General features: G+C 37.5%; 1 pseudogene across 1 annotated transcript; it reads right to left on the reverse strand.

Annotated features, from left to right (window-relative positions):
• Positions 1–10815: 10815 nt before the first annotated feature.
• LOC308278983 (eukaryotic translation initiation factor 5-like) lies at positions 10816–12127 on the reverse strand (annotated as a pseudogene). The gene has a single exon. The product of its transcript is annotated as a eukaryotic translation initiation factor 5-like (transcript).
• Between the last annotated feature and the right edge of the window lie 12601 nt (positions 12128–24728).

A 24728-nucleotide genomic window follows, 5' to 3' on the forward strand; every position in this document is an offset into this window, starting at 1 on the left:
CATAATTATTGTCCTTTTTGATTATCAAAGTAAGTAGGTGAATATCCATTTATAAAGCTGCAAATAATGTCAAAATGGGAATATAATAATCTGATCAATTACAATACAGATAGTAAATTATAGTGATTCCCTTCATTATATGACTCTTGATATTTATTATCTATAAAATGGGAGGTAAAATATCTTACTGATTATTGTTTACATTAATATAAATATTTAAATGCTTTGAAAATACACTAAAGTATGCTCTTATTTTCAGTATTGCCTTCTACAAGTTCTTCTTTGCAAAGATTAAACTATACATAAAAATTTAGTATTATACTTCTTATGGAAAGCCTATGTGATAAATGGCTTACTTTGCTTCTCAGAATCATGTCATAATAAATTCATTTAACTCAAAATTCAATTAATTGTTATTATAAATTACAACTGAAAAGCAACCTGTCCTACATTCTTTTATTATCTTAAAATAAATATACCTTCCCTTGAATTAAGAAAAATATGATAGGAAGATAAATATGAGCTATCTTTAATCACAATGACTACTGGATGTGAAATAGTATACTCATTTAAAGACAGAGGTCTATTATAATAATAGATGTTCTCTCCTTTTCTCCCTCTGCATTTCTCTTTCTCTCTTCCTTTCTCTCACTAAATAGCTGAAGTGGTCCACGATCTGCAGTCTTCTTATCTCAGCCTCCCAAGTGCTGGGATTACAAGTGTGTGCCACCATGCCCTGCTTAGTTCCTTTAGTTCCATTTTTTTTTTTTTTTTAGGGTCTGGGGATGGAACCTAGGGGCATATGACCTCCGAGCTACATCCCCTGCCCTATTTTTTATTCTTAATTTTGAAACAGGGTCTCACTAAATTGTGAAGGGCCTCACTAAGTAGCTGAGGCTGTCCTTGATTCTCCAGTCTCAGCCTCCCAAATGCTGGTATTACAAGTGTGTTCCACCATGCCCGGCTTAGTTACATTTTTCTACAAATGGATAGCCAGTTTTTCCAACATAATATTTTAAAACACTATCTTTTCTAAACTTATATGTCTGGAACCTTTGTAAAAAATCAATTGACTATAAGTATGTGGATTTGTTTCTGTATCTTCTATTCTGTTCCGTTGGTCTGTGCATCTGTTTTTGTGCTAATACCATGATGTTTTTATTACTTTAGCTCTGTAGTATAATTTGAAGTTAGAAATTGTGATGCCTCTTGGATGGTTCTTTCTGCTGAGAATTGCTTTGGCTATTCTGGGTCTTTTGTTTCTTCATATAAAATTTATGACTGATTTTTCTAGGTCTGGAAAGAATGACATTGGTATTTTAATAGAGATTGCATTAACTCTGGAGATCACTTTTGGTAAAATTAACATTCTGATAATATTTATTCAGTCTATACAGGAGCGAAGGAGATCTTTACATCTTCTATGACAATATTCAATTTTCTTTAGTGTTTTATAATTTTCTTTGGAACGATCTTCCAAACTCTTTAGTTAGGCTTATTCCTACGCATTTTATTGATTTTGAGGTTATTGTGAATAAAATTGTTTCTGTATTTCTTTCTCTGTGGATTCATGGTTGTCATTTAGAAAAGCTACTGTTTTTTAAGGTTGATTTTGTATCCCACTACTTTGCTAAATTTATATGTCAACTCTAATAGTCTTTTGTATCTTCTAACTATAGGATAATGCCATCTGCAAATAAAGATGATTTTAATTCTTTTTTTTCTATTTGATTTTTTCTCTTGTCTTATTGCTCTGGCAAGATCTCGAGGATTACATTGAAAAAGACTAATGTCTATGTCATACAAAAAATTTAAAACTTTACACTAAAAAACCACAAATAAGCCAATCAAGCAATAGGCAATTGAAGAGACACTTAACAAAAGAAAAGTATATGAATAGCCAATAGATAATGAAATAGTGTTCAACATCATTAACAATAAGAAAGATGCAAGTAAAAACTACATTGACATTTTGTCTAACACCAATCAGAATGGCAATCATCAAGAAGTCAAAAAACAAAAAATGCTGGCGATGATGTGTGGAAATAGGAACTCTTCTACACTGTTAGTTGGATTGCAAATTAGTTCATCAACTATGGAGATCAGTGTGGAGATTCTTCAGAAAACTGGGAATGGACCCACCATATGATCTGGCTATACCACTCCTGGGTATCTTTCCAAAGGAGATGAAACCAGAGAAGTACAGTAATACATGAATACTCATTTTCATAGCAGCACAATTTACAATAGCAAAATTATAGAGCCAACCTAGGTGTCTATTAACAGATGAATGAATTGCAGAATTATGGGAAATAGACATAATGCAATTCTACTTTGCAATAAAAGAGAACAAAATTATGTCATTAGCAAGAAAAATGTATGGGCCTGGAGAACATTGTGTTAAGTGAAATTATCCAATCACAGAAAGTGAAGGACAATATGTTTTCTCTAGTATGTTCAAGCTAGGGAGTATTTGGGAAACAGGAAGGACTCCAGATAATGGAGGAGAAACCTCAATGGAGCCAGGAAGCTGGTCTAAGGGAAGAGAAGGGGAAAGACTGAGTTTCATTAATGGAAATACTACTATTGACTATGTGTACATATGTGACTATACCAACAGCAATCCCAGTACTGGTTTGGAAAGAAGGAACATGGGGAGGTTAGGAGGCCACCAAGCACTGTGTAAATGTATGTCACTTTCAACATGATTTACATGAAAATGTTAGACTATAATTATCAATAAAGGCATATTTTTGGTGGTGGGGGTAGAACCTAGGGGCTTTTCTACCTCTGGGCTATACTCCCAGACCTATTTTTTAAATACCCAGTACTGGTTTGGAAAGAAGGAACATGGGGAGGTTAGGAGGCCACCAAGCACTGTGTAAATGTATGTCACTTTCAACATGATTTACATGAAAATGTTAGACTATAATTATCAATAAAGGCATATTTTTGGTGGTGGGGGTAGAACCTAGGGGCTTTTCTACCTCTGGGCTATACTCCCAGACCTATTTTTTAAATACTTTTTGGAAATAGGGTCTCACTAAGTTGCTGAGAGCCTCACTAAGTAGCTGAGGCTGGCTTCGAACCTGTGCGATCCTCCTGTCTCAGCCTCACAAGCGCTGGGATTACAAGTGTGCGCCACCACACCCAGCTAATAAAGGCATATTTTAAAAAAACAAAAATATAAATTAACAAAAATGTTAATTAAACACAAAATTGGTTTTAAGACACTGTACAGTAGTTGATGAAGGTCAGTGATAGCTGAGGGATGAGAAACAAATAAGATGAGTTCTATGATTATCACAACTTGATACTAAATCTTAAAATATTTTCCTAGATATAGCATTGGAAGGGTGATTAATGCATATGTGAGTAGACTTTTTAGGTTGTTCAGGTGCATTTCAAAGACCAGCGAGATTAGTGTAGTTATATTTTATAGGATAGAGAACTTATGAAAACACAGCTGTACCAAGACAGAACTGTGGAGATCTATAGAAGGCCTCTCTTATATATTCAATAGACTGTTTATTAGTACACGTGTCTAATCAAGAAACTAATCAAGACTGAGAAAGAAGCATCGGAATGAAGTAGATGAAACAACACCATCATGCACAATGGAAAAATCTCATAGTTGTCACGTAATTGTATTTCTTTATTTTTCTGATTTTATTTCTCTGTTTTCTTTGGTATAGATTGTATTACTATGTCTTTATTTTCACTAGTATTTCACCTGTAACAAAAACTTTGTTGCTAATACCAGCTAGTGTGCTTTTCATTTTATACACTGAAAATTTTAATCTTTTGAAGCTTGATGTACGTATTTTTATTTTATTTTCATTTTTATTGGTGGTACTGGGGTTCCTGGAAACCCTTCTACCTCTGGGCTTCACTCCCAGATCTATTTTATATTTTTATTTGGAAACACGGTCTCCTAAGCAGTGCACAGGCTTCGAACCTGCATGATAGTCCTGTCTCCACCTCCCAAGTGCAGGGATTACAAGCATGCGCCACCATGCCCAGCTGTATTTTTATATCTATGTACCTCCTTAACTTTTTACAACATAAGAAGTCCGGTTATAAGTGTTTCAATGTTTCTAAGGTAATTCTTGCATGTGTGTCATTTCTCAGTTTTCAAGGAATTATTCTCACCATTATAGATAATGTTTACTACCTCTTTGATTACCTATTAGTCTTTGATTTGATGTCAAACATTTCATCTTGTTAGCTGATTAATTTATTTATTTTTAAAAATATTCCTGAATTTTGCTCTGTGAAGCAGTTAAATTACTTGTAGCCATTTATGTTCGTTTTGTTCTTGCTTTTATGATACTTTACAGACTTGAAAGCAGTTTCCCCCCTTCCCCCTCTTTTCCAACACCCTTCCACTATTCTATGTGTCTTACTCCTTACTATCATGAACTCTCTTTAGTTTCCTATTTCCCCCCTAGCTTCCACATATGAGAGAAAGAATATGACATTGAGTTTCTGAGACTGGCACAATGTTCTCTAGTTCTATTCATTTTTCTAGCAAGTTACCTATTTTTCTTATTCTTTATTGGATGGGATTAGGATCCCAATCACACCAAGAGTTGTTTGTGTGCATATGTAAATGTGTTACTTTGAATCTCACTATGATGAATGATTTCATTGCACCAATAAAATTCTAAAAAAAATCCAAGTTTGATAAAACTTGCATTGCATGTATATAAGAAATTCATCAAATTACAAACACAAAATATATGAAGAAAACTGAACCAAGAATATATTAAAATATTGATTAAATAGCATATTTAATGTGTGAGGCAAAAGAAGGAAGAAATTATGAAACAGCAGTTTCAAAGTATTGAAAAGAAAACCCTGTCTACCTAGAATTCTAGAGGTGATAAAAATCTCTTTTTCAAAAGAAAGAAAATAAAGACACTTTCAGGCATACAAAAGCTAATATAATTTATCATCAGAAACCACTCACTACATGATAGAATCAATCTCACCATATCAATGACTACATTAAATGTAAATAATCTAATTATGCTAATTTAAAGGTAGAGATTGTCAGATTAGGTTTTAAAACAATAATCAATTGTATGTTGCTTACAATAATCACGCCTTAATGCACAAGTATTTTAAAAGGAAAAAGGGTGAAAAGGAAAGTCTATGCTAACACTGCTCAAAAGAAAATTAAAGTGCATATATTAATATCAGACAAAGCAGGTTCCAGAAGAGAAAGTTTCATTTATTTTATCAAGGGCACACATCTTACAGTTTCTACACAGGAATCAAACCCTGGTTTGTCTTATTTCAGAAATTTTTTTTGCATCATGTTATATCAGAGCACCATTTGTTGACTGTTTCTTGGAGACCTGCAGCTGAACATTCTCAGGAAAAGAATCACTCCACATTCAAAATAACATTTAATTAGCAGTCAGAGAGAAGACTAGCTTTCTGGTGCCAACTCTGCTCCTGATTACCTATACAAATATGAGGAGATTATTTAACTTCCTTGGGCCTCAGTGATCTTTCCAATTGAATTATGATTTTGGATCATGTTTTTCCTAAGGACACATGTGCAGTCATTGCAGCAGCCAGATTTTGACCCTGGTTTAAGACTTACACTCCCTAAAGCACAGGACTTGGCACCAGACACCAATAAGAACATGTGTAGGACACTGCCCTACATAAAAGGTTTTAAGGAACCCAGTACCATGGGAGATGGGGTGGGGCTGGTGATGCACAGGAGGGATACAGAGGTCTGGAGATGCAATTGGAAAAGGTAAAGTTTATAGTCTTGGAAAGCACCCTGCTAGGGTTGTACCGGGGTGATGCTAAATCCTGCCGTGCAGAAAGCCTTCTCTAGCCAGGACGATGACGCATTTGCAGTTCATTTCCTGACTTGGAGCCAATCTCAGACTTGGATCAATGATCTCCCAACCCCCTCCAGTCCCAAAAGGCATTTGAGAATTAGACTGAGTGTGTTGCAATATTAGTGGCGAAAAATTCAGCTACACATTTAATGACAGCCTTGAAATATGTTGCTGCATCTGTCTTGAGCCATTTGAGTGTTTTCTAGATATGTATACAACAGACATAGGCAGATTAATTCAGCTGAAAACATACTGGCATTAAGTAAAGACACAAGGAGTATTTTCAAAGTTTTTCCACAGAAATGGGTGTTCAAACATAATATTTTGAAAAATCATTAGCCCTGCCTGGGAGATTCAATTTCTTTTCCAGGATAATTTTTATTTTCTGTTAATACTACACAGTTCTGTTTCCTAGTTCTGTGAAGAAAGTCTATGGCTGCCCCTAGCTTTCTGGCAAAGCTTCTGAAGGTATCTTTTGCTACCTGTTCTGTTCTTAGGCTTCTTGTCTTCCAATTTTCACTTTAAAATGTACCTTAACCTTTTGTTTTTCCAGTTTTTCCTGGAATAACTTGGGGCTAGGGAAAGAGAAGAAATAGAGTATTCATTGAGAGCCACAAATGCAAATTATATTAGCCTGGAATAACAGTGCCATGAGTGACTTCTGAGTTTACTTAGTCTAAGTCTCCCCATTTTATAGATGAAAGATTAAAGAATATGCTCAGAATCAGATGGTGAGTTTATAGTTGAACTAGGACTGAAATTCAGGTTTCCTAACACAGAAAAATATGGGGTTTTGTCCACTTCACCCTTATAAGTGAAAATCCATTTTTACTACGATATTTTGGTAATTGTTTCAATGTTCTTTATTTAAACAGGTCAAGACAGGTTTGGGTAATCATACAGCTGTGAAAACAAAGACGTCACAACACAATTAAAACCCACAATTACAAGAAACCTGTATTTTGTCCCAAGGTTTACTGAAACGAGTCATCAACCAAAGAGATCCAGAAGTGTGAATAGAAAGATCCTATTTTGGAAGAAATAAAAAGGGTCTACTTGAAAAAGATGTATGAATCTATCTATGTTAAGGGTATCAGTATGAGCTGGGCCATGGTAGTACATGTTTGTAATCCCAGCATTTGGGAGGCTGAGACAGGAGGATCATGGTTGGAGGGCAGCCTCAGCTACTACTTAGTGAGACCCTTTGTAACTCAGTGAGACCCTGTTTCCAAAAAAAATAAAAAATGAGGCTGGGGTGTCACTTGGAGGTAGAATGTCCCTGGGTTTTATCTCCAGTACCAAAAAAAAAAAAATACAGTAGCATTACATTTTTCAAAATAAAATTGGTGCTTTGATCTGGCCATACTCCACTTTTCACAATGCACAGTGTGCTCATTCCCACAAAAGAGTGGATAAAGCTAAGAAACTTGGTGCAAAATACACATTTTATTAGTTTTACACTTTGGATATATATATATATATATATATATATATATATATATATATATATATATTCATATATGGTATGTATCATGATGAGTGCAAAACAAGAAACCAAATGTCAAATAAGGTCTATACCACATTGTCATTTATGCAAATTTAAAGTATATACACACAAAATGAGGCCAAGACAGGAGGATCATAGTTTCAAGGCCAGCCTCAGTAACTTAGTGAGACAATGTTCAAAATAAAAAACTAAAAGGGCTTAGGATGTAACTCAGTGATAGAATGCCCCTAAGTTAAATCTTTAGTAACACAAAAAAATCATTGTGCAAAACAAATAAAATGATCCATGTCAAATTTGTTACAATGACTGCTTATGGTAAGGGAAGGAAAACAGAAGCTAGAAAGAGGGATGAAACGAAATAGATAAACCAAAGCAAACAACCTCTTTTTGACTCTCACTTTAAGAAAGAGATCCAGTGAGGAATACTTGATAGGAACAGTATTTATTTCATATTAAGCTCATATTATATAGTTTTGAGACAAAACTGAAGTGACTTAAGTTTCTGCGACTCCAGCATGTATATTTATACAACTCTAAACCTATCAGTCTATGTCATATATGACCAAATTGCAATCTAGTTGAGCCTAAGCCCAATTCCTTTCACCAATACAAAAGGCTTAATGATATTTTTGTTAAAATGTAGGCATCAAATATTTCAAAGAATTTTATTGGTTTGATATAATTATATGTGTCTTTAATTTGATTGAAAAAGGAGGTTAAACTTTTTACTTGGATTTGCCAATTTATGTTTAACTAATTTTAGTCTAATTTTTTTCATTTGGTTCATTGTTTTTATTTGGTTTTTCCTTCCAGTTGAGTGTTTGGCCACACTTCTAGTCCATATTGCATCAATAATGTGTTTCATTCTGAAGTCATTAACCAAAGAACACATTTCCATTACAAGCACGTAGTAGAATAAATTTCCATTCTGGGTCCTGAAACACGTCAGAAAGGGTCTCGTTATACTTTGTTAATTAAACATGTAAACAAATCCCTAGTGGAGACAGGCTTCTTCCTTTCCTAGCTTCTCAGAAATGCAGCCTTCTTGGCCATCATTTGAACTCTTTTTGGCGAGAAGAGAGGGGAGAAATAGGGCAAGAGGGTGGGTTCTACCCTGGTGCATTTCTGTTTCTAACTAGATCCTTAATGTAATATAGGGATAGAAAGTACAAGAAACGTGAATCATAAAGTGTGATACAGTAGTTCTTAAGCACTGGGGCTTAGACATCTAAAACTTGGAACCTGAATGCAGCTCCATATCCTGAATGCAGCTCCATCACTAATTCTGGGAACGTGATCTAACCTGTCTAAGCCTCTCTTTCTTTAAAATGGGGATAAGAGTAGCAGTTATCTCTCAAGGTTGCTGCTAGGTGAGATGATTATGTAAAGCACAATTCCTGATATACTGGAAAACACTCAGTACATGTAGCATAATAGTTGTAACATTAGCAGTAGTACTAGTTATAGTAAGATAGTAATAGCCATATAGTAAGAATTTCTGCCATAAGCAACCAAGTAGGGTCTGAAATTCAAACTTTTAAAATGTTGGGCTGCCATCAGGGAAATGCAAATCAAAACTACACTGAGATTCCATCTAACCCCAGTCAGAGTGGCAAGCATAAAGAAATCAAATAACAACAAATGCTGGCAAGAATGTGGGGAAAGAGGAACTCTTTTACACTGTTGGTGGGAATGCAAAATAGTTCAGCCACTATGGAGATCTGTGTGGAGATTCCTAAGAAAGGTGGGAATAGATCCACCATATGATCCAGCTATACCACTCCTGGGTATCTTTCCAAAGGGGCTGAATTCAGAGAACTACAGCAACATATGCATACCTATGTTCATAGCAACACAATTCGTAATAGCCAAAATATGGAACCAACCCAGATCTCCATCAACAGATGAATGGATAGCAAAACTTTGGAATTCTATTCAAAAATTCTATTCTAATACACACAATGGAATTCTATTCAGCCATAAATAAAAACAAAATTATATCATTTGCAAGAAGATGGAAAGCCCTGGAGAACATTATGTTAAGTGAGATCAGCCAAGCACAGAAGGAGAAGGTACATTTGTTTCCTCTAATATTCCCAAACTAGGAAACACAGAGGATACCAGTGGTACTCCAGATAATGGAGAGGAAATATCAGCAAAATTTGAATGGAAAGATAGGAGAGGAGGAAGGCTGATCTTGATTAATGAGAGTCTACATCTGAATATGTGTAAAATTATGAATATGACATGGTTACCCTGGACAATCATTGGTGGGAGGGGGGAAGGGAATACAAGGGCAGGGGGGAGAGGGCACCAAATATAGTTTAAATGTATACCATTTATGTTCAATAAAAAATCTGTTTAATAAAAAAAGAATTTTGAACATGTTCATCACAAATAAATGATATTTGAGAATATATACATATATATGTGTATATATATATATATATCCTGATTTAAACATTACATAATGAATATACCATGTAACAAAATGTCACAATACCCTATATGTACAATTCTTACATTTTATGTATCTGTTAAAAGTAAGCTTAATTAAATCAACCAAAAAGAAAAAAAAATATTGGGCTGCACTGTTACGAGGTTAAATGTAACGATCAAATGATCTGGGACAGGCAGGAGAACTCCATTTTTCCCCCAAATAAAATCAATATTTATTAATCACACCTCAAAGTTTGAGTTTTCTCTCAGTACAAAGCAACCACTGCATACACATAAAACACTCATTTGTTAATGTAATAATTTCCCTGACTTATCCAACGTGCAATGCACACGACTCCAAAGACTACAATTTGGGGTAAATGTTCATAAACTGAAATAGCACAATTTCAAGTTTTCAAAACTAGTTCATAAAATTACTTACAGGACACTCAGGTCAATTTTACTTCTCAGCAAAATTTATCAAGGTACCTCAGCACACAACTATCAAATACCAATATGAGGGTCTAGAGATACAATGTAGATCCTTAGTTGTTTACTCATTATAATAAAGTGTGCCTTTGCAATCTGCTGAAGACCCCTATATACAGTCTCATCACCTAACGATTTCTAATAGGACTCTGGTCAAGTGATGATACATTTAAAAAAAAAAAACAGCCAATTTCTACAACATCAGTCACTCAGAGCCCAAATTCTGAAGAATAACTAAAACCAAATCTTTTATTTTTCATAACTCTATAAAAGTGATCCAAATGTGTCCACCACTAATTTTTTCCTGAAAGAAACATTCTATAAATAAGCAAACTACATCTGCTCACTGATGTGTATGTATGGAAGTCGTAGATTTCTCACTGGGCTTAATTACAGACCAATCACAGTAATAGATTTTTAGTGTAAAGTGTAGCATGATGTTAAGCCTTTTTAGCTTTTGCACATACGTGTTGCACTTCTGGCTGATAATGGAGAAAAATTTGCAGCATTACACTGTTAAGCTAGGTTGCATTCATTCTTGTAAATAGCATTATTATCAATGTCATCCTTGTTTTCAGACTTCACAGTTTCAACTTTCAGTACACTGGCAGTCTTGGAATACACCACCTCAATGTTCTCATCTTCATCTTCTTCTTCACCACCCGAGGATTCTTCCTCTGCCTCCTTCAACCATTTTATAATTGGTTCTGCTTTGACACGAATCTCTTTGGCAAGTTCTTTTGAGACATATTTCTTGGATGCCTTTTCCAACCAGCTGATGATGACCTCCTCTTCTAAAAGGTCTGTGTCATACATCTCCTTCAACATATGCGGGATCTTGGAGATGAGTTGAGCTTGATGCATTGCCACCACACACTCCAAACCATGAAGAAGGTATCTCTGAGCTTTTTTATTATTGTGACAAAATCTTAAGAAATGGCGCCTGTATTTCTTCATTTGTTCCCTAGTCTTCTCATTAAATAGAACCTCAGTCAGAACAAGAGGACCCATGGCTTTTACATCCAGTCTTTCTGCTTCTGCTACAATTTCTTTGTCAGATGAGTAAATGATACTCCCTCTTCCTTCTTTTTCTTAACAAAACCAAATAGAATATTGATACGCTCTTCTACAGTTCTTTCCAAATCATCACTGAGTGTCAGAACTTTTGCAGAACTTTTGGTCACTGATTTCATCAATTCTGGGCCTCTGAGCATCCTCCGTGGTATCCTGCCCCCAATAATCATCCTCCTCTTCTTCCACAGCATGTGGAGGAGGACTGATCTCATTTGGTGGTGGTGGCGGCGGTGTCTCTCCACTGGATACAGAACCATTTTCCTTGTCTTTGCCCTTTCTATTTTTCTTTTCCTTTTCTTTCATTCCTGTACCACTATCACTATTCTCAGGTGGGTTTTGGAGAATGAATGTGCAGAGTTTATGATGTGTGTCAAGCATGCTTCCATAGCCACAGGCCTTACAGGAATTGTTTCTTTGGATTGACATGCAGATCTGTTACTGGATTCTCACACTCAGGACAGAGAACAAAATTTTTAATGAATCCATCCAACATGTCTTGCAGCTTATTCACCTCATGAGATCCATTGACAATATAAAGATCATTCTTAACATCACAGTGGGTCTGTGCTTCCAGCTCACAACCAAAATATTTGGTGGGATATGATGGAGGCCAATTAAGCGCCTTTGCAATGTCAACCATGTTGACTATAACTGTCTTGGTTCCATTTCCTTTGCCCTCAACCTTGGTAATCAGACGGGGCATCTTGTAGCCATAGAACTAGTCTGACACACTGCGTTTGACATTGACAGACATTTTGGCTTATTGGTGGCTTTATCAATAAGATGAAGAGATCTTTGATTGAAACTTTTTGGTATCTTCTGTCTGGAGACAAAGGGATGACATAAAAAACCGCAAGAGTTCTCGGTCTCTGACATGAAAAAAATTTCGCCACTGAGGCTGTAAGGTTCTTGCTTTTGTGCTATGTTTCCCCCAATATAGGTACCAATGGCTGCACAACAGCTCGTTTTCATTAAATAAAGACATAAACCCAACGCGGCTCGCCTGGGACTGGAAGGGTGAGGCGCTGGAAATCTGGTCCAGAGCGGAAGGGAGGGCGGCGAGCAAAGGGGCGGCTGGATAGGTGCCACTGCCAAGCAGCTGGAAGGGCTGTACCAGCGACGTCCAGGTCCACACCTGCAGCGCTGAGCCTGGCAACCTCTGGAATGTTCTCTCTCTCAGAACTCCATTTTTAAGGGTCCAACTGCACTAATAAAATCGATCTGACACCCAGATGCAATTGTATACCTCTTCATGCAAAACTTGGTGCTGTCATTTCATTTAGACACCTTAATCTCTTTCTTTAGAGCCCCAAAGCCCCAGAAAAATAACCCACCCCTAATGAAAAATGAGGATGGGGATGTAAGCCCATCACTAAATGAGTTATATTCATGAGGTTTTGTTGTAGTAATAAAAAGGTACATTTTTATACCTTTAAACTGTTTTATTTTCATACCATTTGTCTAGTTTATGGAATGTGAGTAAATATTAAAATTTGTCTGTCCATCTAAACTTGTCTACTATATATCCACTAACCCACTTATATCACTGTTATATTTAGCTTATTAGTCCTAAGGAAGCAAGGCTTTTCTGCCACTTTTGATTTATATAGTGGATCATGGGCAGGCTTTAAGTAATGGTGGCAATGCTTTCTGGTGCAGTCAGGATGGTTACTAATAAATAAAATAGTTCTTTCCTGACAGTAGGGGTCAGGGGTAATAGTTTAAGAACTATCTGTAGTATTCTAAAGCATGTAGGGTGTTTAGCATGAGACCTTCTTATCCGCTAGCCACAAGCACAAGGTTTTCCAAGTTCATTAAGATGTTTTTCATCACCTTTGGTGGTTACATGGATCAGAACAGAACAGAAGTAAATTGGCCCCATGCTGTAATGCAGAGACCCCTGTGGACATCAGTAGATAAGACAAAGCCTAATATGCTTGGTCAACATTTTGGAGGTAAGATAACTAGATCTCAATCATTCCAAAGGTTTCCATAAAAACTAAATGCCCTTCTAAAAATGAGATCATTCCATGACGTAAAGACATTTCTTGCTTTAATAACCACCACCTGTCAGGGCAATTCACACAGTGGCATAATATCTTCATATATAAAGAACCAATAGAATACATGAGAGCACACCAATGTATTCATTCCATGATTAGCAAAAGTTAAGGCACTGACTTCCAGAGATAGCTGAATTGTCATATCATGCAAAACTTTGTGCCTTTGGCACAATGTTACCTACTGGTTATCCTCAACTTTTCTCTTACTCCCATTTCTCCATTCTTTTCTCAGCTTCAGAACTTTCAATAGGTCTCTGAGCTCCAGGACAATAACTCAGTCATAGGACCTCTATTCCGCCACAATGGGCCAAGAAAGACAAGAAGTGACCTCAAGGGGATGAGACAGACTTCTCCCATCTGGCTTATAGAAGTATTCCTCTTGATGATTTATTGACCCACCACATGCATTTTCTTTCTTTCTTTCTTTCTTTCTTTCTTTCTTTCTTTCTTTCTTTCTTTCTTTCATATATGTATAATTTCTGTGGGACTGGGGATGGAATCCAGTGGCATTCTACCTCTGAGCTACAATCTTAGCTCTATTTTTTATTCTTTATTTTAAAACAGGGTCTCACTGAGTTGCAGAGGGCCTCACTAAGTTTCTGAAGCTGGCCGCAAACCAGTATCTTCCTGTTTCAGCCTCCCAAATGCTGGGATTACAAGCATATGCCACCATGCTGGGCTTCCTATATATTATTTGACTTGTGCAAAAAGTAACTTGTTTGTTGGTCAAGTTTCCTTAATGATACATGAGTCTTTAAAAGCATCTCCCATAAAAAATTAACCTGATAGAAGCCATATTGAATGCTAACTTGCTTTCTGATTAAATGGATCCCTGTTGATAATATAGATGAGCATGAAGATTTATTCTCCTTTCAGTATTTGAAAGCTTTTTCATAGCAAAGCCTTTACAAGTAATTATCACCATCAGCAATAATTATTGAGAACTTTTTGTACAAGTCAGTAATCTGCAAGAAGTCACTTACCTCCTGTATGCTGCCCAACTTCTTGTAACTAACTTCTTGTAACTTATTTTATTCCACAGTCTATGAATCCTAACTCTGTTTCACAAGCCTATAATGAGGATATACAGTGTCTGCATCTGGTTCTTATTAGATAAAAACTGAAATTGTGGATACTGAGTGCACTATAAAAAGCCTCAGCCACCCTTTTCCTCTCTCTGTGTCCCTCATTCATTCTGTGTAGAATAGGTTATGTATATATTGTATAATTTTTAAATCAGGATAAACATATCCATCTCCTAGCATTCTAAACTGTACAGTTCATTATTATGATATATAAGGCTAATAATTATGATATATATTATTTAATGCTGAGTAATATTCCACTATATATATATATATACCACATTTTATACATTCATTAGTGGACGGTTACAGGCCATTTCTATTTCTTGGCTACTATGAATAGTTCTGCAATTAGCACAAGAAGTAATAATACCTATATAATTCTATGGTATATATTGTCTTATCACATTCCATTGTTTGATAATAACATGTTATTTCTTATTTTGCTCTTGATGATGTTTTAGACAATTTTTACTTTTTCATATAAACTACTGTGCTTTGCTCTATTTGAGTATTACTTCCACAAAACAGAAACTTTTGTCTGCTTTGTTCAATGATATAACCATGTGCCTAGAATAGTATCAGGCATATGGTAGACATTCAAAAATATGTGTTGAGCCGGGCATGGTGGCGTACGCTTGTAATCCCAGTATTTGGAAGGCTGAGATAGGAGGATCGCAGTTCGCAGACAGCCTCAGCTACTTAGTGAGGCCCGCTGCAACTTAGTGAGATGCTGTTTCAAAATAAAGAATAAAAACTAGGGCAGGGAGTGTAGCTTGGAGGTCAAATGCCCCTGGGTTCCATACCCAAATATGCAAAAAAAAATATATATATATATGTGTGTGTGTGTGTGTGTGTGTGTGTGTGTGTTGGATGAATGACAGAACTATTGCACATGAGATCATGGTTGTATATGCCTCCTTGAGTTCATGTATTTTCTATAATATGTAGTTAGACACAAAGCAACATCTATATTTGATAGGGGTAGGTTTATGCACTTTGAGTTTAATTAGATCCTGCTGCCTAATTACTGTCAAAAGTGTCTATACCAATTAAAGTTCCTAACAGAGTATTTCTTGTACCTCACATTTTGGTATTATCACTGTTTTTTTTTTCATTTATATAATTCTGATGAGTTATAAATAGTATCCTATTAAGGCCTTAATTTACATTTCTTTAATTAGCCTTTGGTAGAGCATAATTTCATATATTTATTGGACTGTTGAATTTTCCATTCTGTTTTTATGACTATTAAATCACTAAAATCTAAGGGATCAGACCTCATTCTTTATTCCTTTATCTATGAGCCATGGTATCTATTAAGGCCTATTCGTTTTTAAGTAAGGTGATATCATCATATCCCTTGCTTGTGCTATTTACCTTTTTTACCTATTTGGAATCAATTATTATTTCTGCAACAATTTAAAGAGACATGCAGATAATCACTAGAATAGGACTGCATGTTTTCAGATAATAAAATTATTGTAAGAACTCTGTATACAGTTTTCATAATTAAACTATACAATTATCTTGCAAGGTCAAAATAAGTGATCCAAATACTCAAGGAGACCTACCTTGAAAAGTATGCTAAGACCTACAATTGTGCTTCTCAGGCTTGACCAACTACCATAAACCCTTCGCTTGTTTTATCTTATGCTTTTATTAATATGTTATAGTATCACATCATAATGTAGTTGTATAGTGATAGTAGCATGCACACAGCACATGGTGGGGACCCTTAGCTTATTATGTCAGCTGGACTAGCTTTTATAAACACTGTGAAGCAGGCAACTCATTTTCTGCTGATATTATGTCTATTTTAAGGGCCCCCCTTTCTTTCTTTCTTTAGTACTGAGAATTGAACCCAGGAGGGTTTTGCCTCTAAGGTACATCCCCCGCTCTATTTCATTTATTTTATTTTGAAACAAGGACTTCCTAAGTTGCTGAGGGCCTCACTATGTTGCTGAAGCTCATCTTGAATCTGTGATTTTTCTTTTTTTCTTATGGAGAGGGGCCTGAGGATGGAACCCAGGGGCATTTGACCTCCAAGCCACACCCCCTGCCCTATTTTTATTCTTTATTTTTAAACAGGGTCTCACTAAGTTGCAGAAGGCCTCACTAAGAAGCTGACGCTGTCCGCAAACCGTGATCCTCCAGTTCCAGCCTCCTGAAATGCTGGGATTACAAGTGTGTGCCACCACGCCCAGCTTGAACCTGTGATTTTTTTGTCTCATCTGAGCCCTTTTTCTCTTTAGGCACCTAAAATTTTTGTATTGCTCCATATCTGTCCTACTGAAGAGAGGACAGGTTACATTATCTCAATCACACAAATACAACTAAAGACAGATAAACGGATCACTTTATTCCTCATATATTTATTCTTTTGGTAAATATTATTAAGTACCTACTCTATACAAAATAGTGTGCTAGACTCAAATCTGACATCCATCCACAAGGATGGATGAAAGTACACATTTCCAGTTAGATGCTACAAGCCACTGCAATTATCCGGCTAACTACTTTTACTCTTTTCTATGTTCAGTTGCTACCTTATTAGGGAAGTCTTTTCAAACCTAGTAACCCTCCACAAAAGTACTTTTTATTTCCTTATACTTCTCTACTTTTCTTCACACCACTCTTTATCATCATGATTTTTATAATCTGTCTCTAACTGGTAGAATATAGCATCAATAAGGGCAAATATTTCATCTGTTTTCTTCACTCTCATATCTGGAGCACCTTAAACATTGCTTGGAATATAAAAGATGATAGATAATAAATAGATAGGAAATGGATGATACATATTTTAAATGCATGAATCACTATCATAAGAAGAAATAAACAGTGAAATTATCTAGTAATTTTTAAAAATCAGTGGCAGAATAGGGGAGATAGATATATAATTGGCCTTAGAGTAGTGATCACCATGTCCCAACACTCTAAAATCAGTAGGTTCCATTCTTTTCTCTACCAGAATACACCTAACAAATGAAATGAGCAACCCAGATCTCTAACAGTTAACTCCAACCCTTTCACATTTACTCAAGAAAGTATATCAAATTATATGTGAATGTTATGAAAAAGAAACAATAAACGGAATAAAAAGGCAACCCATGTAGTGAGAGAAAATACTTGCAAACTATATACCTGAAAATAATTAAAATCCAGAATATATGAGAAACTCCTACAAGTAAACACAATGAAACAATGTAAAAGGAAGCAAATGGATTAAGTAGACATTTCTCTAAATACGCTACACAATATGCCAATGAATATATGAAAATATGGTCAACAATATTAATTATCAGAGGAGATAAAATCTAAGCCATAATGAGATGCAATCTCATATCCATTCGGATGACTGCTGTCAAAGTAACAGGAAATAATGAGTGTTGGCAAGGATGTGGAAATATCTGAACCTTTGACAACTTCAGTGGGAATGTAAATTAATACAACCATTCCCCCCCCAAAATTATAAATGTTCCTCACAAAATTAAAAATGTTATATTCACCGGGCCCCCTGGTCCCGACCCTGGGCGGGTGGGCAGGCGCTGGCGGGGCGCCGCAGGTGACCCCCCCTCCACCCAGAAGGACCCCGTGGTCCAGGCCCCCTGGGCCCGACCGTGGGCGGGTGGGCAGGCACTAGCAGGGCGCCCCTAGACGACCCCCCCCCTCCAACCAGAAGGACCCTGTAAAAAAGGAAAAGAAAAAGAAAAAAGGAAAATATCGGAGAGGGGTCAATGAGGTGGCGGATGCCAGGATACTGGAGATGCAGACAAAACTTATCCAAATGAACTGGAATTATTGGAAAAATTCCCCGCTAAGGAGGACTGCTTCTTCTCTACATTGTTAAGAATCTTGGACATCACCTGTAAGGAGAGAGACTTTAGCGGAGAACAAGGAGAAAGGCGGTGCTGAAAGCGGTCTCCACGTTGACGGTGGAGACTTGTAATCAGGAGAAGCCGAAATCGGAGCCTACCAACCTTATTTTTTTTTTTTTTTTGGAGAAATTACACCAAAGGTTGAATGCTACTGTCACGCATGCTTAGGAAGACTGGACAACATTCAGAGTGGAAAAAGAGCTTGGGAAAGATTTGAAATGGTGGAGGCAGTGGCAATGGCAGTGGCCAGTACTCAGGGGAGGCAGAGATTTGATGCATTACACCTGGAACCTTTGAAGTAATGACCCCAGAGGCAGAATGCTACCACCACCACGCACCCTCGAGAACTTGGAACAAATAGTTGGGCGGAGAGGGTGCTCAGATTACAGCCTGCTGAGGGGTGAGGCTGGCAACGGACACAGCAAAGCTGGGATCGGAGCCTGCTGTGAGGCAAGGCTGGTGCTGGGGCCAGCGAGGCCAGGATCGGAGCCTGCCAAGGGGTTAGGCCGGTGCCGGGGCCAATGGCCGGCATCGGAGCCTTCCGTGAGGCAAGGCCATTATTGAAGCCTCCGAGGCCGGGATCAGAGCCTGCCAAGGGGTTAGGCCAGTGCTGGGGCCAGAGAGGCCGGGATCAAAGCCTGCTGAGAGGCAAGGCCGGTACTGGGGCCTCCAAGGCCGGGATCAGAGCTTGCTGAGGGGTTAGGCCCGTGCCGGGGCCACTGGCCGGCTTCGGAGCCTTCTATGAGGCAAGGCCACTATTGAGGCCTCTGAGGCCGGAATCGGAGCCTGCCGAGGGTTTAGGCCAGTGCTGGGGCCAGTGAGGCCGGGATCGGAGCCTACCGTGAGGCAAGGTCAGTGCTGTGGCCTCCGAGGCCGGGATCGGAGCCTGCTGAGGGGTTAGGCCGGTGCTGGGGCCAGCGAGGCTGGGATCAGGGCCTGCTGTGAGGCAAGGCCGGTGCTGGGGCCTCCGAGGCCGGGATCAGAGCCTGCTGAGAGGTTAGGCTAGTGCCGGGGCCACTGGCCGGCATCGGAGCCTTCTGTGAGGCAAGGCCACTACTGAGGCCTCCGAGGCCTAGATCGGAGCCTGCCGAGGTGTTAGGCTGATGCCAGGGCCATCGGCTAACATCGGAGCCTGCCATGAGGAAGGCCGTTGCTGGGGCCTCTGAGGTCTGGATAGGAGCCAGCTGAGGGGTTAGGCCAGTGTCGGGGCCAGCGAAGCCAGAACCCTGGCCTCCCATGAGGCAAGGCCGCTGCTTGAGCCAGCGAGGTCTGGATCAGTCCACTGGGTAGCCAGGCCACAACTGGGGCCATCAAGAGTGGGATCGGTATTTGCAACACGGAATGCACAGAGAAATAGCGCAGAAAATTAAAACCAGAGGCTTCCCCTAATCAGCAATAACTAGGAGGAAAGGGGCAACAGGAAGAGGTCTAGCTATAGAAAGGGCCCTATAGTGAAGCAATTAAGGTGACCAGTCAGAGGGTATGGAATAGGGGAGGATGGAGCCTCTTTAAAAAGCAGGAGGTACATAAACATATGTATCAAAGTTAATCACCAAACAAGCATGGGATCGAGGGAGGGGGAGGGAATGGGATGGGGACTGGATGAGGGCTAATTGGATGATGTGCGCTTGTATATCCTCTCAAGTCTTATATTCCAATGTGATGTATGATTACAATGCACCAATAAAAATAAATTTTTAAAAAAATGTTATATTCATAAGATCCAGGAATCCTCCATCTGGGTTTGCATCCTTAAAAATTGAAAACAGAATCTCAAGGAGTATTTGCACACTCATGTTCATCTCAGCAGCATTATCCACAATGGTAAAGAGGTAGAAGCAACTCAAATGTCCATTCACAGATGAACAGATAAAGAAAATGTCACACACACACACACATACACACACACACACACACACACACACACACACAATGGAATATTATTCAGCTTTTTTTCTTCTGGTAGTAGGGATTAAACCCAGGGGCTTTCTGCTTCTGAGATACACCCACAGACATGTTTTATTTTTTGTTTTGAATAGAGTGTGGTCAAGAACCTGAAATCCTCCTGTCTCAGTCTTCCATGGACTGAGATTACAGGTATGTGCTATTCAGCCTTTTAAAAAAAGAAAATTTTGACATATTCTATGACATGGATGAAACTTAAGGATACTGTTCTAAGTTAAATCAGTAAAAAAAATGACAAAAATTTTATGATCTCACATCTCTAAGGTATCTAAAGTAGTCAACATCTTAGAAAGTGGGAGTAGAATAGGGCTTGGAAGAAAGGGAGAGGAGATGTTGCTACTCAATTGGCATAGAGTTTTGGTTTCCAGAGATGAAAACAGACTAGATATCTGTTGTACAACCGTGTATATATAGTTAGCAATATTGTACTGTTCACTTAGAATGGGTAGGATGGCAAATATTATGTTGCATGTTTATTACTATAATTAGAACAATACAAAAAAGAGAGTACATCCTATAAATAAGCAACCTCAAACCTCTTCTGAAATAGTTCTTAAGTAAATCATTCCCAATCTTTAGAGATTTAAATGCTTTGTAGTAAGTGACCAGAGTCAATGTCTCAGTTTTTTCCAGCATCAATTTAGCCAAATGAGTTATATAGCATATTTCTGAAAACAGAAACTCAGCCACGCATGGTGGTGCATGCTTGTAATCCCCGCACTTGGGAGGCTGAGACAGGAAGATCGCATGGGTTCGAAGCCAGCCTCAGCTGCTGAATGAGGCTCTCAGCAACTTAGTGAGACTCTGTTTCCAAATAAAATATTTTTTAAAAAGGTCTGGGAGTATAGCCCGGAGGTAGAAAGCCTCTGGGTTCCACCCCAGTACCACCAAAAAAAAAAAAAAAGAAACTCAAAATCACCAGAGAATAAAATAGAATATTGAGCACATCTACCTCGTGTTTATTATTAAGCCCATTTTGGTACATACTGATTTGGAATCACAGGTAGTATTTGGCACTGCATAATTTAGTTTGGGATACAAGTTTCTTTCAGGAGATGAAATCCCTGTGAAATTATATATTAGACATTGTAATAAAAATCCATCTTTACAAGGAACATTATATGAGAACTTTTTTATTTTCTTTCCTAAGATTCATGGCATTTTATATTGAGCTACATACGTATTTTAAAGACAATTTTAGATATATCTTGAATTTGGATGTTTAGCTTCTTGGAATAATTTCTTTTAGTTCTGTATTTAAATAGTATATTTTATGCATGATTTGAATGTATTTTATCTGTCTACTAGCAATTTTCCAAAATAAAAATTTAAGATACAATGTTAGCAAGTCATTCTGTCTTTCTAATTTGGTTTATCAGAAGTACCATGAAAGCTGATAGTGGATATGTTTCTGTGAAAATATACACAAGACTAGCTAGAAATTCTAGAGATCTAGCCTACTCTGGAAACACTAGCCCAACAGTTTCCCAGTTACTCTTCCTGATTGCAATGGTAATCAATGGAATTTACTGTATGCTAGGCTTTATGGGCCATGTATTATTTTAATACATGACTAAAATGAACTATGAACTGATACTGCAATTGAACATAGATGCAAATGGAAGGATTGTCAAGCAGTAGCTAGTCTTCAAGGGGCCACCCATTCCTGCTGCTCTATTATAAGTTGGCATCTCGAAAGCTAATTTTGAAAATTAACATAAAAAGTTTGAGACTAAGCACTTTGTCTCTGAGAACTCCATTTTAATTTCCATAGCAACATAAACTGTAAAATCAGCCCAAAGTATTATTTTAGTTGAATCTTATATAATACATTTATTGAAATAAGTAATACATAGACCTTCACTCAAGGCAGAAGCTGAGACTACTGTGTACAGTATGATTTGGTTCGAGGGTTATTCAAGAACTGAAAAAGCAATGCCTTGAAATGACTGAGAGAACAGTAATGTGTACTCAAGGAGACTTGAAATATTTTGGTGTGTGACCTTGGGAAGTACAGGTAACCTTTCTAAGCCACACTTTTTTGCTGTATAAAAGGGAAGGTGATAAAAATATGTCTGATATAATTGTTCACAATTTTATTAAATATGCAAAATACCAGAATCACAAATATATAGTAGAAGCTAAAAAAATGATGGTCATAAACCATTTTGAAATAGAAATATAACAAAAATTTGTGGAAATAAACAAAAGTGAGAAGAAATAAATCTATTTTCTTTTTTCTTTTTTATTTTATTTTATTTTATTTTATTTTATTTTATTTTTTGCGGGTCTAGGGATGGAACCCAGGGGCATTCAAACTTGGAGCTACACCCCCTGCCCTATTTTTATTTTTTATTTTGAAACAGGGTCTCACTAAGTTGTGGAGGGCCTCACTAAGTAGCTGAGGCTGTCTGTGAACCTGCAATCCTCCTGTCTCAGCCTCTCAAGTACTAGATTACAAGTGTGCACCACCATGCCCTGCTCTAGAGCTATTTTTAAATGTGTCAATAAATTACTTAGCACTGACTTAAAGTTCAATCCAAAAGAGTTAACATCTGAATTTCCTACATTACACACTATTGAGAAATATACTAATTTGGTGTTGTGGTATATGTCTGTTATTCTAGTACATGGGAAGCGGAGACCAGAAAAAAGGACTGGATAATATAATGCTCCTAGGTTAAATCCCTAGTACACAAAAGAAAACATACTGAGAAAAACTATTTTCTTTTTTTTGTTTGTTTGGTTTTTTGTGGGTCTGGAGGTGGAACCCAGGGGCATTTGACCTCTGAACTACACCCCCTGCCCTTTTTTTTATTCTTTATTTTGAAACCGTTTCTCACTTAGTTGCTGAAGGCCTCACTAAGTCGCTGAGTCTGCCCTCAAACCGCGAACCTCTGGTCTCAGCCTCCCAATTGCTGGGATTACAAGCGTGAGCCACCACTCCGGGCTAACAACCTATTTTCCATTTTGTACTGTGTTCAAATTGATATTTTATATATTCCACCTAGTTGACTTGCTTCATTTTTAATCTGCTGTTGAGAAAAGATAAAATGGGCCATCTGAGGTGGATCTGGCGGAGCAACAGTTTAGATGAATGCTACTATACATTCAGTCCCAAAAGGCTAGAATAATATTTGAGTATTTTATTGAGATAGCCAAGAGTAGAAAAAAATCTATAAGATAAATATAAACAAGAGTATTTCAAGAGCTCTAAGACTGAATCAGAGTCATTAAAGATTATTAACTGCAAAGGACTGAGAACTAGGGAAAATTCCAGGAATCAACAACCAGGAAAAGGCTAGAAAAATTAGGAGGTAATGAGTCAATAGAGAAAATTAGCCATTGTCATGAAGAAGGACTACTTGCTGATATTTACTGATACAAGACTGGAGTAGATGCTTTCTGAGAAGTTTCCACTCTAAGAGAGTTGAAAGGGCCTGCCCAAGATGGCTACGTAGCCATAGGATTAGGTTAACTACTTAGAGTGGGATTACTATCAGGCTTGTTCCCAGCTGAACCAATAAATGTTATTCTAAAATTATTTATAGTAACTGAGCACATATTATATAACATGAAATGATATACATTATCACATTTTTTATGGGTCTGGAGATGGAATCTGAGGCATTCAACCTCCAAGCTCCAATCCCTGCCCCGTTTTTTATTCTTTATTTTGAAACAGGGTCTCACTAAGTTGCAGAGGGCCTCACTAATTAGCTGAGGTTGTCCGCGAACCATGAACCTCTGGCCTCAGCCTCCTGTATACTGGGATTACGAGCGTGCGCCACCACACCCGGCTTACATTATCGCATTTGATCCTTATCAAAACCCCTAGGTACATTATTGTCAACATTTTTGAACGGGGGGGGGGGGACAAAGGACTAGAGAAGTTAACTTGCCTAAAGTGAACCAGTAGCATGTGAAAAATAAGAATTTGAGCCCTGGTTTGTCTGATTTCAAAGTCATGTTTATAGCTATTATGCATATTTAGTTTTTCTTCAATTCACAGATTACAAGCATAGTCTAGAATGAGCTGTTTTACAAATATGTATCATTAGACATAACAGGATCTAAATGTGGGTGGCCCAGAGCAAATTCATCACCACCCAAGGGGAAAAACATAACAATTAAGGCCAGGTCTTGATGATGCTCTGCTTGGTGGGCACATGTTCTTTGACTGCCAAATTTCACAACAGAATGCCACCTCTAAATTGTCATTTAAAGATCTATTTAATTGGCAATTTGGAATAGCTACACCCAACATCTATTAAGAGCTCAGTGAAGAAAAATATTTATGGAGGTTTATATTTATTTTGTAAGGGCATTTTTGTTGTTTAAAAACATTGCTATGTGCCCTT

This window comes from Muscardinus avellanarius, assembly GCF_963383645.1.
Source record: "Muscardinus avellanarius genome assembly, chromosome: X".
NCBI lineage: Eukaryota > Metazoa > Chordata > Mammalia > Rodentia > Gliridae > Muscardinus > Muscardinus avellanarius.